This window comes from Protopterus annectens, chromosome 4.part0 (genome assembly GCF_019279795.1).
Source record: "Protopterus annectens isolate FY-2018-M chromosome 4.part0, PAN1.0, whole genome shotgun sequence".
In the NCBI taxonomy this organism is placed as follows: Eukaryota; Metazoa; Chordata; order Ceratodontiformes; family Protopteridae; genus Protopterus; species Protopterus annectens.
The window spans coordinates 1,973,577,827-1,973,596,692 of NC_056733.1; positions in this window are offsets into that span (position 1 = coordinate 1,973,577,827).

Here is an 18,866-nt window from a genome sequence, read left to right on the forward strand (position 1 = left end):
CACATAAGTGGTAATCCATTAAGTACGGAAGAATAATTAGGGACCTGGGGACCCAAGTTGATAGCAATCTCTCATTTGACAACCACGTGGCCAAAGTGGTTAGATAAACATTTTATATAGCCCACCTAATCATGAAGGGATTCACATCTAGATCAAGGGAGGTCATCATGCCTCTTTACTCATCCCTCATCAGGCCCATAATTGAGTACAATGCCCCTTTTGGGATGTACCTTACCAGACACCTGCAGCAACTGGAAAGACCCCAAAAGTACCTCACCAAGAGGATCAAAGGGCTCAAATAGATGCCATATGCTGCCCGGTTAAAGAAACCCCAGCTCTACTCAGTGGCATACTGCCTGCTCAGAGGCGATCTGTGCCTGACGTATAAAGCCATGTCCAACCCGGAATTAATGGACATGCTGCACCTCAGAAAATCCAAATCCCATTGAGCTACGCACTCGAGAGACTTGAACCTCAGCACTGAAATAAATAGGACATGCTGGAGGGACAGATTCATAACCCAGAGACTCCCTTCACTCTGGAATAAAATCCCAGTCCAGGTTAGGCAGAGTCCCTCATTGACTCTCTTCAAGAGGAATTTTGATGAGTGGCTGGGGGATCGTAGGTTTACCCCGGGTATCACGTCTGTGTCATTGTTAGACAGAGGCACAGTATACTAACCTCAAAAAAGGGCATAGCAAAATTAATTTAAAATGGGTGGCGAAAGCCAAACACACTCTGGCTAGGCTTATAAATGCCCTAGGGCAGATAGCCTAGTATGAACCTATGAACCTATTATTCCATTATAAGACATACTGATGTCCCCCTTACCAAGTTAAACAAGGAGAAGATCACAGTGATCTGTCAGGAGCCAGGATCTTCCACATCATGCATGCAGTTAGGTATTTAAACCACAAGTACCAGTATGACACGGTCATAGTCTATGTGGGTGTAGACAACCCAAGACATACCTCACTGGACAATATGAAGAGAGGCAAGATGAAGCCTCTGAATAAGTGCTCCATGTGGGTATGAATTTAGTCTTGAGTAGCACCCTACCTTCACCAATGATAATGCCACAGTACCAGCAAAAAATGATTGACTTCAACAATTGGTTTAGTTTCTGGTCTCATAAAAAGGGGAGCCAACATCTGGCAGCCTGGGGAGACATGAACGACAAACCATGATGCTTTGCCAGAGATGATTTACACTTGTCACCACTTGACTTCTGGATACTGCATAAACTTTATCTATCCCCATAGCACCTTTCTTAGACTGTGCCAAGTTGTTACACCCTCAAAGTAATAAAAATCACTCACAACTACCTAAAGGTATTGCTGTTCAATGCTAGGAGTTTAAAGAAAAAAAACCTGCACTCCTTGGAACCACTCCTCACCCTGGAGAATGCAGACATATGTGCAGTCAAGGAAACATGATTCAGAATCATGGCAAGCACACAGGCTCTCAAAGGCTACAATGCTTTTCGTACATTTCGATCCCCCTCATCTCAAGATAAAACAAAGGGAGGAGATGTCTCAGTGTTTATAAAGGACATGTACACTGCAAGTGTGATCCAACAGCATGACTTGCTTGAGCTGCTCCATGCCCAACTAATCATAGGTGTGACCTCCTATCTTATCTTTGTTACCTACAGATACCCTAACATGAGTCTGGAAAACCACACCTCCTACCTAAACCTACTGGAATCTCTTAACATTCAGCCTAAAACCACACCATAAACTGGGAGACTTATACAACCCATAATTCACTTTTCAGAGGTTTTTGGACTTTGTCAATGCAAACACCTTGGAACAACTAGTTAGCTGCCAACTTGAGGTACAAATATTCTAGACCTAGTACTCATGAACATAGGAGGATGCTGCTCCCTCCTGTGCATTAATTTCTCCTTGGTAAGATCTGACCACAAAATGATCTCCTTTTGTATTAAAACTTACCTAGAACCTCCATCAAACTCCAAACCTGTTAAGAAATTTGCTAAGGCCAATTACCTCAAACTAAATGACAGCTTATTAAACTTCCAGTCCTCCTCCGAACCTGGATGACACTGAGTCCTACTCTGAGCTGTACACAAAAACACTGTACAACCACATTCATAGCTGCACAGAAAATTTAGTACCTGTCTGAGTCAAAACTATGATTACTGGCAAAAATAAACCACCTTGGTGGACCCCTAGCATAAGTAGACTATTCAACAAAAGAAAAAAAATCCTCTTCAAAGCCAAGAAGGAACTGACAAAACAGTGCAGAAAGACACTCACCAGTCTAAACAAACAAATTAGAGAGCTGGTCAAATCTGGCAAAGAAAACTATAAGGCAAATATAGCCTCCCAGGTGAAAGATAAGCATAAGGCTTTTTTACTACATTCATAACCTCAGGGAAATGCTCAGCAATGTGCTGAGTTAATCATGAATGGCAACACTCACACCCAGCCTGAAACTATAGCAAACCTGCAAAGCCTGCTGGCTGGACATGTTCAGTTCAACCCCCCCCCCCCCAATCATCTCATGCCATACCCAAAGAAGTATGTGCAACTATCCCCCTACTGGTTATTACGATGGAATAGGACCTTGCTGTGTTCACTAAAGCCAAAAACACAGACTACATAGGTCTCAACAACATTCTAGGATGCTTCTTAAATAGCTTAAAACAGAATCTATCGGGGCCACTAGAAACCTTCTTTAACCACAGCCTCCAGGCTAGCTTTGTTCCATTGGAATGTAGGACTGCAACAGTCATCCCTCTGCACAATGAGGGCCCATCAACTGACCCACAGAACTATAGACCCATAAGCTTGACCAGTCTTATCTGCAAGGCCATGGAGAGAATTATCATGGACCTTATCAATAATGGTAAAAGAACTCTCCAAACACTGGACTAGACCAAATTTGGCTTTGTCAATGGGAGGTCTTGACTACTCAATCTGGAGGACTTCTTCGAGAAAGTCACTAGGGTCATGGAACAGGGTAAAATGGTACACACTGCTTATCTAGACCTGGCCAAAACTTTTGACAGAATCTCCTCACTCAGGGATCATAGATAAACTTACTAAGTTAGGCATAAACCCCTAAATCATCAGATGGATATCCAACTGGCTCACTGACAGAATACATGTTGTCCAGAAAGGTGAATCTATTTCTGATAAGAAAACTGTTACTAGTAGTGTCCCACAGGGCTCAGTGTTGGGACACCTCCTGTTTGGTACACACTTCTCTCAAGTGAAGGCCAATGTTAGGGGCCTCTGGGTCACCAAGTTTGCTGACTATAAGGTGGGAACAATCACTGAATCCACAGATGATGCTGAATTCCACAAACAGGCCTAAAAATTAAAAATGACAAACGACTGGTGCCAAAACCATGGTCTGAGAATAAATGTTAAAAATGTGTAATTATAACCTTCAGTAAATCAGATATCCCATCAAATTATAATATTGATAGCACACCCCTAAAAGTAGACCCAATGTTGAGGGACCTAAGAACACAGATAGAGAACAACCTAAATGTTGACCACGATGTAGCTATGGAAGTGAAGAAATCCTTCTGTGTGACTCAACCTTTAAGTAAAGGTATGACATCAAGATGAAAGGAAGCCATAATGTCATTGCAATCAGCCCTCATCAGGCCCGTAATCAAGTACAATGTTCCCTTCTGCATGTACCTAACCATGCACTTACACCAATTGAAGTGGTCCCAGAGGTTTCTCACTAAAAAATACAAAGCATAAGACAGACTAAAAGCCCTATCCTTTTACTACATCTGATATCATTTATTGAAAGGGGACTTATGCCTGACCTACAAGGCGTTCTCTGATCCAGCCCTGATAAAAATGTTATATACTCGCAAGAAAAATTATAAGTGGGTTATGTGTTCCATGGACCTGAACCTTATTTGTGACTCTAACAGAACTTGCTGGAGAGACAGATTCATATCCCAAAGGCTATCTTGTCTACGGAATAAACTTCCCTTCTTCTTAAAACAAAGGCTGTCCGTCACTTGCTTCTAACAGAATTTGGATAAATGGATGGGGAACCATAAATTCACTCCTGTTTAGCTGCCCGTGTCCCTTATTGACAGAAACAGTCTATAAAATGACTCAGGGCACCAACACCCAAAGACCCACTACCCTGATACTACTCCATCCCATATCTGGGGAATTAAGATATAATGTTGTTATATCCTGAGTATTATTGGTTAGGTTTGTAAAGGCTCTTGTGCCATTAGCTTACTAATTACCTATGAACCTATGATAGTTGAATTCACCTAGAATTATGGAGTTATTGCTTACAGGAGTTTCTTCCAAAACATCTAGGAATCTAGCATGATCATCTGAAGATGGCGGCTGTAGTATGGTATAAGTTGGTAGTTTGTCTCATCTATAGTAAGCAAATTCTAGGCAATCTGTTAATGGGTCTCTGTTGTTCAGCTGATATAAAAGTGGTTTCTGAAATATCCAACAATGTAACCACCACACACTAAATAAAATGGAAAACAGAGGTGGCACATATAAGAATAACTCAAGACAAAAATGGAGAACACACAGCCACACTAGTTTAGCTTCATAGTTGTCAGAATGTTACTCCAACAACTTAGACTCACAACCACTACTGCAATCTAGTAGCTTCATAAGATTGGAGAAGCAGAGATGACCAAGAGTCAACAGAGGTTTTTGTTGTTGTTAATTTCATCTCTAAGAGTTCTATTACTTCCCTTAACCCCACACTCTTACAGAAGTACTAGGTGAAGGTGAAGGGGAAGGAAGAAGCAGCCCCACCTTACTAATGGAAAGTACTGTTGTGTAAAATCTTATCATAACAGTTGATGTCCTTCTCTTCAACATTGCAGTATTATTTACTAAAGGGATTCCCTGCCAAAGGTGGCCTAACATCCAGCCAGTGTACCAAAACCTTAGGTTTTTATAGATGTCGTATGTTACATGTATCCTCCCCACTCAAGGCATAGGGCATAAATGTGACATACGGACATACATACCTCAGAACTGAATACCCCAAGGAGGAACAACAGTCTTAGGAAGTAGGAGGAACGTGCATCCAGAAGAAAACAGTAGTGCAGAAGGTGGAGAAGCAAGGGAGTGACTACTGTACCAGTAAAGAGAAGGTAGTTAGTTGCAGACAGACAGATATACAGGCGTATCTGGCTGATGGGGAAATTTTTTTTCCACCATTGCTAATATCCATTTATTTTAGTGCATCACTCATGCTGTTGCTAAACTATTAATTGTAGAAGCAGTAATTTCAATGGCAGGGCTTAGGGTGTTGCTACTAATGAGGTATATTGTGTAGGTCAAATGCACACCTCCTGTGATGTGTCAAATCTGTAACATAAAACAGGTAACAGACAGTTTCTTCCACACTACTCTTCAGCATTAGATAATCATTGCTGTAGAATCAATGCTCTGAATACTCCAAAATTCAAAACACTTTATAGTAGCTTTTCAAATAATCTAGAAAGTAAATGATAGTTTAAAAAGGAATATTTAAAATCCAGGAAACAATAATTGTCTCTGTTATAAAATATGGACTTATACACCAAATGAACATTAATCTACATGTCTGTATACATTTAAGTACAATATTCTGTAGTCCTGACATGGTCTGAAACGTTATTTCTTTAAAAATAAGTCACCAGTTGCACAGTATTTTTTCATGACTTTCAGAAAGGCACTAGAGCAGTGTGTGTGTGTGTGTGTGTGTGTGTGTGTGTGTGTGTGTGTGTGTGTGTGTGTGTGTGTGTGTGTGTGTGTGTGTGTGTGTGTGTGTGTGTGTGTGTGTGTGTGTGTGTGTGTGAGTGAGTGTGCATCTCATTACATATGTCTGCAGCCTTTCTAAAGTGCATACATGCCTGACTTACATGTGAGAAAGCCTGCATGTTACAGTGGGTAAACCTCAAAGCAAAAGATAACAGTTCCTGCTTTGAACTGAGTAACTATGAAATAGTACTTTATGCTGAGTAGCTTAGCATGCACAATGTATACACCACTTTGTCTAGGAATCTTATTCTGATATTTTCTTAAAAAAGTATATTTATACATCTAAAAGAACAAAACATTCATGCTGCTTTGATATGACCATCTGCTGAAAAAGAGCACATTGCAGCTACATATATTACAGTTATACATATTAAAAAATACAATGCCTACTCATGAAGAAAGCAAGAGGCAGACAGGTCTTGACATACCTCAGGGATATAAATACAGTATGAAAAGCAGGAGAATGTAGTGAAGGATAACAGGCAGAAAGGATATAAAGAAAGGGGTAACAAAGCAAATAATTCCTAAGCAAAGAAGGTGGTGGATTCACAAATGGAATCTTTGTACCTGATAGGAGGTCAACCACTTGGAAAAGCAAAGGGAAAAAGAAAAACATAGGGAAATACTTTTCACAGGAAAATGGTAAAGCCATGGCTGGAGGCAGATATAGGTAGTTAGTTACAGACAGACAGATATAGGGGCTTAACTGGCTTATTGGGGAATTTTTGTTTGCCACCAATACTAATATATATTTATTTCTAGTATGTCACTCATGCTTTTGCAAAACTATTAACTTTAGAAGCAGTAGTTTCAATATCAGCGCTTAGGACGTTGCTACTAATGAGGTATATTGTGTAGCCCAAATGCACACCCCCCGTGATGTGTCAAATCTGTAACACAAAGCCGGTAACAGACAGTTTCTTGCACACTACTCTTCAGCATTAGATAATCATTGCTGTAGAATCAATGCTCTGAATACTCCAAAATTCAAAACACTCTAAAATACTTTTCAAATAATCTGGAAAGTAAATGACTTCAAACTGTTTGCCCAAATGCATGTTAAACTTCTTGGTATGTTGCATCTGAATATCACTGTATGCATAAAAACAAAAATAGTGTGTCGCAGACAAGATTTTTGTGTATACGAGGGAGGGAATTATATACACTAAAAGTAATCTGAGAAAATTTGATACATTAAGTTTAATATAGATTAAAACGCCGATGACAAATCCATGCACACAAACATAAAACAAGTAAAACATTGTCATGTAATACCAACTTACTTTCTGTCAGACTCGTATATAAAAGTAATTATCTGTGCTTAGCAAGGGTTATCTGTCTGATGGGAAATTTTTGTTAGAAGCATGTTCTACAGTTAACTTAAAATATACAAAAATAATTCCTAGACAAAAGACAAAGAAGCATTTAATTTCTGCTATGAATTAATTTCAGTGACTTCTTAAAAATGTATGTTGTAATACATATGTCTGTGCTTGGAAACCAAGTAAATATGAATACATTTAAGGCATAAATATTTTACAGTCACTCTTTATCTTGACAAGCACAGTACAAAGAACATACAGGGACTTATGTAATAACAGCAGTACAAACAACAACAACTTGATTAATGAAAATGTTGGATTCTTACGTGGTAGGGCATTTGCAATGATGGCAAAAAGTATTACAAACTCACATTTCTTAAAACAAAAACAATCTAAATTTTATAATAAATATCTTCTTCTTTAGTCTTTAATCTAAAGTAAGCAAAATTGTTTTGCACTGCTTGGATAGTCACTTTCCAAACATAACCTCCTCCAGAAATTACCACAACTTTTTACATGTCAGCAAATCAGTGCGAAGAATATGCTGCCACTTTCCGAGGGTAGGTAAAACAGTACTTCACATTTCAGTGTAAGTCATTCTTTTAAGAAAGGTCTTGGGAGGCAATTAGTCTGCAAAATTAGCCAGGAACAGAAATGCAGTTGATGGTAAAGTTAGCAGACTGAAAACAAATACTTCTTTCCATCAGATACTGTCACACACCACTGGGAATTATCATGATGTGCACTTTAAATCACTGCACATTGAGAAGTGCCTTAGTACATACCTCTCAACCTCTTAGCTGAAGAAATCCAGACAAATCCTGATATAATTGAGATCAAAGGCCCCAAAATAGGGGCAGATTTTAAATATTGCTCTTATAAACTTAGAAAGTCGCTGAAATAACAGGGTATGTATTAAAATCCATTTTCTAAAGGATACGAAGTCTGAAACTCCAAGGTATGACATTTACTAATTTTGTTACTCAGATCATCCCCAGTGATTTGCCAGAAAACTAAAAATTTTATGAGGAACAGACTGATATTTTGAGACAAAAATGTGGACATTTTGTGAAAATCTGGACAGTTGAGAGGTATGCTTTACCATCTTCACTGACTGCAATGAAAACAGTGCCAGAGCAAGTAAAAACACATTTTTTGTACTCATCCTTGTATGCCTTGCAATAAAGCTTTTTTAACTGTATCTAGGTCCTATTTTAAGTGAAGTAACAAAGCTAATGTGAATATCTGCCAAGACTGCCATGAAATAATGAAACCCATTAGAAATCTGGTGCCTCTCCAGTAGGAACTATTAATTCTGGCATTTTGTTATGCTCCTTGTAGTTTATATCCAAGGTGAAAAGCAGTCTGCAGGGCCTGATGGTTTAATTCATTGCTGCTTTCACACACATCAGTTAATGTGCGTGTGTGCTCCCTTGGTGTTCTGATGTAAAGTAATCAAAACTGCATAGTTCTGCTTCACAAGCAAACTTGTGTTGAAATGCTTGGTGCAAAAATGAGAAACTGAAACAGCAGGCTGGAAGGCCTATCCATTAAAAACACTTGGCCAAACTGTTGGATGCAGTAAAGAATCTATCCACAAACTTTTGCAAAGCAGGACTGGAATAAAAACAGCCTTAAGCAACAGTAAAAAAGTGATGATTCCCAAAAGCAGCAGCTTAAATTATAATGCAGCTCATCTATCAGAATCAAATGTGGAAAAATAAAAGCTGATTTTTAACCATAATTCAAAAATTATTCTTTTTTTCCCCGAGTTCAAAAATCCTTTTTCCTTGGTAAGAGCTGCAACAATCCAAAGGTTTTAGAATCCACTAATTTCTGGCATAGAAATTTAACTCACTCTCTCTTTTGTGCCATCTGAAATGGACACTGTGTATGGGGACTTTATAAGGTCTCCAAAATACAGACTTAGGATTTATTTCATGATAAAATATTATCATTGTCAACACAAACTGCTTATTTACAACTGAAAAAAGAAAATATACAGAGTGTCAGTGCTACCCATTCTAGTAGGGGATGAGCAGTTTAAACAACTAACAAATAATATTTCTGTACCAAATACTGATTTACATACATCAAAACTACAAGTGTTTGTGCCCACTTGTGCCTTTGTGTGTTCCTAAACAAATGTGATGTGGAATCACTAAGGTCACCAGCTGCTTCTTAGTCTTGTCTAACGGCTACTGGTTTGAGTCCACTGGTATTTACCTTTAAACAAACCACATGTATTCTACAAACAGAGTCAGCTGATGAAGCTGTGAAGGTTAAATCAGGAACAAAGTTAGAAAATACTGTTTAAGGAATTTATTTTCTGGATTGGACATGAAAACTGGTCATGTGTTTACATTGCAATGTTAATACACAGACAAAATAAGTTTCCAAAAACTACACTTTCTTTCATACAACAGTCTTGTATTCTGTCTGACTTGTACAATAAGCTGGGTAAGTACACACTATCATATAAAGACTCTCTGACTGATCTCTGCAAAACAATGTGGACTTAATAGCTCAGTCTCTAGTTAGGGCAGCATTTACCCTGGTCCCTTTACATAGACAAGATCTACAGAAAAATATGTAGTACAACCCTGGAAAGGTGCAAATACATGTACCAAAGTATTTGTTTTCACTGCTAATTTTTGGGCCACCTGATACATTTCATGGCATATACCTGTTGTACAACCATGGATATTGAAAATCAGTACAGAAAAAAATCTGCAAGCCAACCACAATGTTATTATAGCAACAGTAGTGCCAATTGTGGAAATATTAGTACTAATTTTCTACAAGACAAATTATTTGAAACACACATGACTTAGATATTACAAGTCCTGTTAAGACGAGATTACTATAAAAATGCATGCATACTTACACATAAACAAATGCATGATTTTTCATAAACTTAATGCTTTCAGTATCACAGACTTCAACAATAATTTATCACTGGAGAATGCATGGTTAAGACAAGGCTAAATTTAAAGTTCAAAATAAGAAAACACTGAAATCTGCTGGTTAGGGGTCCATGGCACAGTTGGTGGTCTGTATCAGAGACAAATATAAACTTGAGCACATGATATTAAATATATGTTCACACATTGGCTACAACACTTTTGATGAGGTTGTAAATGAATACTGTAGCCAGCACACAAAAAAATGACAAATGTGTTAAATTTATTAGGAGCTTTAAAAAAACGGTTATGTTGTAGAGACAGAATAATAAAAATTGCCAAAAGGCATAAAGATGCTTTCTCCAATTAGAATTCAAGCACATAAAGCTGGTATACCCTCAAGCAGCCCAACAATTCTTATATGCAAACCCAAGGAACATATCATAACTGACCTAAATGACTATGATACCTAACATCCTATTAGACATGACCCACACCAGATTGACCTTGTCAAGGGTAGATTTTGTCAAACAAATCATGTAAACTTCTTTGAGAGTGTTACTCAGGTAGTAAACTGTGGTCAAGATACCAATAAAGCATACACTGACTACAGCAAGGCATTTAATACCATACCACATACAAATCTAATAAACAGGTTCAAGGAGCTCCTAACTGACCTGTACATGGTTAGGCTGACTGCAAACTGGCTTAGGGACAGAACTCACAATGTTAAGACTAGTGGTTGTATCCTCTGAAAACATGAAGGTGATCAGCGGAGTCCCTCTGTGATCTGTACTGAGACCTTTGCTACTCACTTGCTATTTCTTAGATCTCCACTTATCAAATGTGGATCTTTGGATAACAAAGTTGGAGGATGATTGCATACTAGGAGTCATCATCAAGTCCCCCACTGACATACATATCAGTCAAACAGGAGCTTACACCTGTCAATAGTTGGTGCACAAAAAAAAGGGTTCATGCTTAATACACAAAGTGCAACACTGAATCATTTGGTAAGGACCCACTACCTCCAGCTTTTAGCATAGATAACACACTACTTGAAAATTAAAAGGTAGTGAGAGACCTAGGTACTTATGTGGACAGATCTCACATGTTTGACAAACGTTGCAAAAATGGTTAGGATATCCTTTTACTTTGCACCGGTCATATCACAAGGTATTTCTTCAAGATCAAAAACACTCCTCACCTTCTTGTATTCCTTACTGATCAGATCCATCATAGAATACAACACCCCTTCTGGGATGTACCCTACTAAGTGTATCAAGTAATATGAAAGACCACAGAGTTTTAATAACACTATAAACAGGATCCAAAAAAAAAAACAGTGAGCGCTTTCATGTATAAAAACGTTTCATCAGACTTCAATGTTTAACATAATTTCATAGTTGTTTTATATGCGTGGCTCAATCACTGAATATCCAATCAAATACAAAGCACACAATTCAAAACGAAAACACAAAAAGACTTCATGTGCTTCACTGCCTCTTAAAAATTATTAAAATACATCTTATATATAAAATATGATAAAGGTTTAACAAATAAAATATAAACCTATGTCAAATAAAACAATATACTTAAAATATAGTTATTTCAATGTTTTAGTGTTTATATGGTCGTGCTACTAAAAACGGTTTGAGTGATGTTCTGTCATTAAGACCATGGGCTGTATGTGCCTGTAGCCTCATGATCCATCTGTTCTCTTGGCCTTCTGTATATTTTTTTATATCGCCTAACCTATTGTTTGTCTTAATTAACTCTATCACTCTGAATTTAAACTTGTGTAACATACCATTGTTCATAAAACAAATCTGGCATTGAGCCAAGTAAAGTAGATTTCTGGACTTACAGTCGGCATAAAAGCTAAAGTTGTATTGGTATTGATTCTGATTTGTATAGAAAGCCCTGTTGGAGAAATAATTTATTACATTGCGATAGTATGCACCCACGCCATGTTTATTCTAATATATTGAAAGGTCAAGCCTATAGGATATCAAGGCTTACGACACAGGAGAATAGACATCAGGAACAGCAAACAGTATTAGCAGAAAATTTTTTAGAAAGAGGCTATAAAAAAAGTGAAATAGAAGCAACATTTGCTGATAGTATTAAATATAGAACTGGAAAAGGTCGTCCTTTCCTACATAGAAATGGTGATTCAAAGAGAAACCGAATGACTATATGCGAAGAGAGAAAGAAAAGAAGTAATAATAGATTAATCATTCCATATACCAATAGGAATTCCAAAATTAGAAAGATCATAAGTACCAACTGGAATTTATTGATGATAGATGAAAAAATATGGGAGCTAGTTGATCATACTCCCAATATTACATATAGAAATATGAAGTCATTAAAAAGACTACTATGCTATGAGGTAAAAGGTAATGAGATCGCACCATCACAGAGATTAGGAACCTACGCTTGTAGAAATTGCAATCAATGTATACATATAGCAAATGATAGTAGGTTTGTTCACCCAGATAATGGAAGAGATATACAACTTTAGCTTTTATGCCGACTGTAAGTCCAGAAATCTTGTTTATTTGGCTCAATGCCAGATTTGTTTGTCGTTCTACGTAGGTAAAACTAATAGGAGTTTAAGAGAACGAATTAGGGAACATCTATATGCCATCAATAAAGAGAATATAAACAATGCATTAGCGAAACATATTATGAACAATGGCACGACACACAAGTTTAAATTCAGAGTGACAGAGTTAATTAAGACAAACAATAGGTTAGTCGATATAAAAAATTACACAGAAGGCCAAGAGAACAGATGGATCATGAGGCTACAGGCACATACAGCCCATGGTCTTAATGACAGAACATCACTCAAACCGTTTTTAGTAGCACGACCATATAAACACTAAAACATTGAAATAACTATATTTTAAGTATATTATTTTATTTGACATATGTTTATATTTTATTTGTTAAACCTTTATCATATTTTATATATAAGATGTATTTTAATAATTTTTAAGAGGCAGTGAAGCACATGAAGTCTTTTTGTGTTTTCGTTTTGAATTGTGTGCTTTGTATTTGATTGGATATTCAGTGATTGAGTCACGTATATAAAACAACTATGAGATTATGTTAAACATTGAAGTCTGATGAAACGTTTTTATATGTGAAAGCGCTCACTGTTTTTTTTTTGGATCCTGTTTATAGTGTTATTAAAACTCTTGAAGTGAAGACTGGAGTTTTATTTTGGTTATCAAGATACTTTGGTCGTGGTGTATCTCCTTTCATCTGCGTTTTTTTCTCATGGTCTTATGTTTGAAGGAGAACTTCACTCAGCATTGTTTGGTTTGTTTCTATATAAGTACAGAAACCATAATACATTCGTAAAAATGCATATGTAACAGATAATCTATATATATATATATATATATATATATATATATATATATACATATATATATCAACATAAAAATACAATAATACAAAAGCAAAACCATTCAAAGGCTTAAGTTCCTAGATTTCAGCTTAGATTTCATAGGAACCACATAATTTGAGTGCCTTGATGTCACATGATTAACCAAAGAAGGCAGTATATGGTATTTAAACTAAGTTTTTTAGTTTGATAGACATTACGTAAAGAAGCAGCTTAGTCTGTGAAAGCGCTTGTGGTGTCGACTATAAAAGTTTTTTATTGAAACTGGCCATTTTGGAGTCCCTCGCTCTTGCTGGGTTAATAATTACCATGTTTACTGTCACATATAAAATTCAGTTTAAGACCTAGAACCTACAAAATATTATTAATATAAAAAGAGTTTGTGCTGAAGAGTTTTATCATTTATTCTTGTTTAGTAACCCATATGGTTTCAGAGATATGAACATTTGTCTGAAATGTGAATACATAATTCAATTATAGTAAAAAGCTTAGACTCTGCCCACTGGAAGTTACAGTGCAAACTTCCCAAGTTCCATTGGAGGGAATGAGTTAAGAGCACACTTAAGCAAACTAACAAAAGAGCTTAACAGAACCATTAGGAAGCTCACAGGTGAGTATGAACTTAAAATAGCCACTAACCATATTTTTTTCTTTAACTGTCAGAAAGTTAAAAATTAACAACCAACAATGTTTGGAAGCTAGTATGCAATACCTCTACACTCACTGACACAAAGGAAATAGATAATATCCCAGTTAACAAATTTAGTGCCAATTTTATTCCATTCACAGTTATAGATATTCCAAAGTCCCACAATCCCAGCCACCCATTTAATTACCATAGAGTAAGCTTTTTCAGCACTCTCAAAAACTAAGAATACTTCATCCATAGGCCTTGATAACATACCAGTTCATGTGATCATCAGTGCCAAATATGTCTTTTCTGAACTACTACTTAACCTCTTTAATCTAACCATCTCCACTGGCTACATCCCTGAAGCCTGGAAACCAGCAATTATTAATGCCATTATACAAGGGGGGCCCAACCACGGACCATGGTAAAGATAGACCCATTAGTTTCACTAGCCTCATATGTAAAGCTATGAAATGCAACATATTAGTCTTCATTAATCTGCACATTAAAAGTATCTTAACCATGGACCCTCCTCAATTTGGCTTTGTCAAAGGAAGGTCCTATCCCTTTAACCTCATTAATTTAATTGAAAAAATAATGAAGCAGTGGGCAGTGGTTATGCAGTACATACAGCATATCCAGACCTGGCGAAAACTTTTGACACTGTTCCTTCTGCAGGCATTATTAACAGACTTTCAAATCTAAATACAAATCCATATATTGTGAAGTGGATAATTAACTGGTTGTCTGGCAGCCTCCATCTGGTTAGAGTTTCAGGTGTCACTTCTGAAAGCAAAAAAAAAAAAAAAAAGTTACCAGTGGTGTATCACAGGACTCTGTTTTGGGTCCTCTCCTATTTGGCATACATTTCTCAGACCTTCAGGCCTGCAGTCCTGGTCTATTGTTAACTAAGTTTATAGACAACTGTAAATTAGGTGTTGTTATTTCATCTTCATCTAACTCAACTCTTCCAACATGACTAAGACCATGTTAACAACTGGTGCAAAGACAATGGTCTCAAATTAAATGTAAAAAAATGTAGCATGGTTAATTTTGGTAGACAGAGGTATTTCACTGACCATATAGGAAATACACCCCCCCCCCCAAATCAGATACTGTTGTAAGGGATCTGGGCACTCTTGTCGATAATTCCTTATTCTTTCACCTTCATGTCTCCACACTAATTTAGAAAGGCTTTTTATCTGGCTTATCTAATTTCCAAAAACATTTTCACTACACCCAAAGAAGTCTTAATTCCCCTTTACTTACCCATTACTGAATATAATGCAACTTTTGGCGTGCACTTGTCTAAACATATCACTCAACTTGAGAGACCTAGACTTATAACTAAAAAGATCAGTGGCCTCAAAAATCTTAGTTATCAAGAGAAACTGGCAAACCCTCTCTCTTTATACTCAGTCTCTTACAGGCTTTCGAGCCATTAAAGATCCAACCCTATTTCACCTCCCTTTCCTTCACAGAACTAATGGTACCTCAAATACTTGGTTAAAGGAACTAAACCTTAATTTGCAGATAAATTACATATATTGGCTAGATAGATTCATACCCCAATTTATCCCTCACCTCTGGAACAAATGTCTATATCATGCCAAGCAGCGTAGCACACTTTCCACTTTCAATGTAAACCTAAGTAATTGGTTGGGCAGCCACAAATTCTCCATGGTCCATCTAGTCTTGCTCTACTTGAGACCAGAGGGAAGTTCTGAATAGTTTTTTTGGCCAGCCTTGAAATGGTCTGCAGACTGATTACCTAGTACTTACCTACCAACCCATGAGTTCTGTAGAATCATGACCATCGACATTGCAGGGAGCCATCTCGCTTCCTGAAGGAAAATATCGTGGTGCTCCCTATTATCAGAAATTGAACAGCAATAGCAGTTTTTTCTTAAGCATGGCTCAAAACTAGAGAATATTATGGGAGGAATTCAGTGCCACTGCAGGCAAAGCATATTCCAATCTAGGAATCAGAGCATAACTCCAACACCATGCCATGTGTCCAGAGTCCAAATGTCAGCTAGTTGACAGATGACCTTTAACTGACTTAGAACTTTGGTGACAACTATTTCAGTATGCTATTTATAGGATATATTCTCATTAAGCCACAACTGCAGTCATTTATAGTTGTGAACCTGCTAGATAGCGTATCGGCAGAATCACTGAGACACAGGCTGCCTACCTTTCCAAGTATTCTGAATGATGTCTGATTGACTGGTGTTAAGAGTAAGATTATTTCCACTTAACTTACTGTGAGGCGACAACACTACCGCAGCACCAACACCGCAGTGCACTGGCTCTATCTCAGTGCTATTTAACACTGCTGTGCTGCATCTAGTGATTTAGTTGTATTTATCATGTTTTTTCAGCCTGCACTTGTTAAAGGAACACCATCTATTTCATACTGTACTGCTCTTAGGTTGTTTTAACAGTATTCTTATATTTCCTAACCTCCTCTAAAACTGCAAAAGCTGTTCTGAGTTTGCCAAAGTTCTCATGAGTTTTGCCAAAATATTTCTAAGTTTTGCAAAGTTTGTCTGCATTTGTGGAAGTTCTCCTATGTTTGCACATTTTTTTTCTGTATTTGTGAATATTTCTCAGTGTTTGTGAACTTATTTCCAAGGTTTCCTGATACTGCAGGAGTTCTGACTTTTGTTACTGCACTTGAGCTCAAAACCAGTTTGTTTTACATTAAGATGGTTTTTCTGCACTCCGGTAGGAGCAGAGGTCTGATTCAACCCATCTGAGTTTGGAACTGTTGGTGGAAGGCTTATTGTGTTTTTATATCATTGGCCTGATGGCTTAACTGTGTAAAAGTCTTTCATCCTGCTGATATAAAAGCCTTACATTTTTGCGAGACAGTGGTCATGTATTCAGAGCTTCCGTGCCCCTGGCTTGGGCATCTGTGACTACAAGACCTTGGATTGCTTCTAAAACAATCTGTGGACCTATAAAGCTGATATCTATCTATCTATCTATCTATCTATCTATCTATATATATATATATATGCATGTGTGTATACATATATATATTGCACTTACTCTATCTCAGTGCTATTTAATCCTTCTGTGCAGCATTTACTGATTTTGTTGAATTTATCACTGTTATTTAGGCTGCACTTGTTAAGAAATGCCATCTATTTGTTACTGTACTGCTCTTATGTTGTTTTAACAGTATTCTAATATTTCCTAACCTCCTTTGACACTGCAAAAGCTGTTCAGACTTTACCATAGTTTTCCTGAGTTTGCCAAAATATTTCTAAGTTTTGCAAAGTTTTCAGTGTTTGTAGAAGTTCTCCTACCTTTACACACTTTTTTCTGTATTTGTGAACATTTCCTCAGAGTTTGTAAGCCTATTTCCAAGGATTCCTATTACTGCATTAGATCTGTCTTTTGCTGTAAAGCATTTGTTACTGCACTTGAGCTCAAAATCAGTTTGTTTCCCATTAAGAGAGTTTTTCTGCAGCATGGTAGGAGCAGAGGGCTGATTTAACCAATCTGATTTGGGAACTGCTGGTAGAAGGCTTACTGTGTGTTTATCTGATTGGCCTGAGGGTTAACTGCTGATTTAACCCCTCCCAGTAGGGAACTGCTGGTGAAAGGCTTATTTGTGTTTATCTGATTGGCCTGAGGGCTTAACAATGTAAAAGAATTTCATTCTGCTGGTATAAAAGCCTTGCATTTGCACATTGTTACCCATGACAAGTAAATTAGCAATTCTCTCCAGTTTAAAATCATCTATAAGAAATGCTCTCCATAGTCTTCTACTGTTCATAGTTGCTTGATGAGCTGCCAGTTTGCACAGAGGGCAGCACCACTGCAGGTCATCTAACAGTATACTACTAAACACTCTCACATAGACCTATAAGTGACTCTACCCTACTCTGTCCCAACTACTAAGGATATGGTATAATGGACAGGCGCTTCCCTCATCTCTGTTTCTGACCTGGTGGATAATGGCATCTTGAGGCAGTGTAGCAACTGCTTCATGTTTACGACACTATTTAATTTTAGAACAGACAAACACAGTGTGTGACAGATGAAGAAACACAATTTCATTGGAGGCAAAGCTCTCATATACACTTACGAAAAATGCAAACCAGGTTGTCAGCATCACACCCAAAGCATTCACTACCAACACTAATGAATAAACACATACACCCATATGAGCAGAAGTACTCATTTGTAATTCACCCAAACCTCCAAGACCTCATGAAAGAATATCTCAGTGGCCCTGCACACATTCAAAAAAGACAGCATCTCACATAACACAAATCATAGTAACCCTGCTTCCAAGTCCATAAGGCAACACACCACACAGCCAAACATTCTAGATATTGGGTTTTCCATTGTAATACATATTAATGTTCGCAAGTTAAACAAGGAGAAGATCCCAGTGATTTGTCTGTCTGGAGTCAGGATCTTCCCCATCATGCATGCACTTAGGTATTTAAACCACAAGTACCGGTATGAAATGGTCATAGTCCATGTAGGCGTAAACAACCTAAAACATACCTCACTGGACAATATGAAGAAAGGCATGGTGGAGCCTCTGAATAAGTGCTCCTATCTTCACCAATGATAATGCCACGGTACCAGCAAAAAAATGATTGACTTCAACAATTGGCTTAGTTTCTGGTGTCACAACAGGAGACCTGTTAGCCTGTTGAGACATGATCGACAAACTACGATGCTTTGCCAGACATGGATTGCATTTGTCACCACTTGGCTTCTGGATACTGGCAAAATCTTTATCTATTCCCATAATACCTTTCTTAGGCCATGCCA